Below are 872 nucleotides of genomic sequence, written 5' to 3'. Positions count from 1 at the left end.
CAAAGATACAGACAGACAGAGAGGCACATGAAAGATATGTGTGTCTAAAATGAAAATAAACATTGATATTTTGCTTCTCTGTTTATCATAAACCATGGAAATCTTTTCTATAAATCCCTAGTTTTTAACTTATTACTAGAACAGTGTAAATTTCTGAAGACAATGAGCAAATGAGAATATTTTAAATCCATAGTTGAACTTTTCTATGCTTTTTTTCCCAACAGTTTGCCTTTTATGCAATGGTTGTGCTTTAAGTCATTTAAAAAGCAAGTGAATATAATCACAAAAACAAAAACTATAACAATATGCTATAATATAGGACTAAGAATTTTAATGTCACTGTGGAACTATCCCACATTGTATCAAATTGTGGGTGATTTCAATTTAGTCGAATTAGCTACATATTCATTTCCTTTGTGGTAAATACATTGTGTAGGATTCCTTTTAGAGAATTAAAAGTCAATGTAAGTTTTAATATTTTTTAAAAGTTTTATATGTAAATTTTTATAGTTGGGAAGATGGATCTACAGTACTAATGAACTATGTATTATTAGGACCTTTTGAAAACTTAAACTCATATATTATCTAATACTTATTCAAGTTCTGAGAATTTAGAATCTACCTACCTTGAGTTGTGTGCTTTAGACATGGAACGCTATATTATTGGAAAATTATGTGCTAGGTCTTAGAAATACAGAAGTAATTCATTCCCGAAGGCACACAAACTCTCAGAAGATTTGACCCATTTGTAATACACAATTAATGAAGAAAACAAACTAAGTCATTGATTATCTCAATAACATTTCACTACCTCAGGGATTCCACAGTTAAGAAAATGATAATAAACTCCATATTATCTTTATATAATAATC

This window comes from Mus caroli, chromosome 9, assembly GCF_900094665.2.
Source record: "Mus caroli chromosome 9, CAROLI_EIJ_v1.1, whole genome shotgun sequence".
Classification (NCBI taxonomy): domain Eukaryota; kingdom Metazoa; phylum Chordata; class Mammalia; order Rodentia; family Muridae; genus Mus; species Mus caroli.
The sequence above is the reverse complement of the archived record's forward strand: the minus strand, read 5'-3'. Positions refer to the sequence as shown.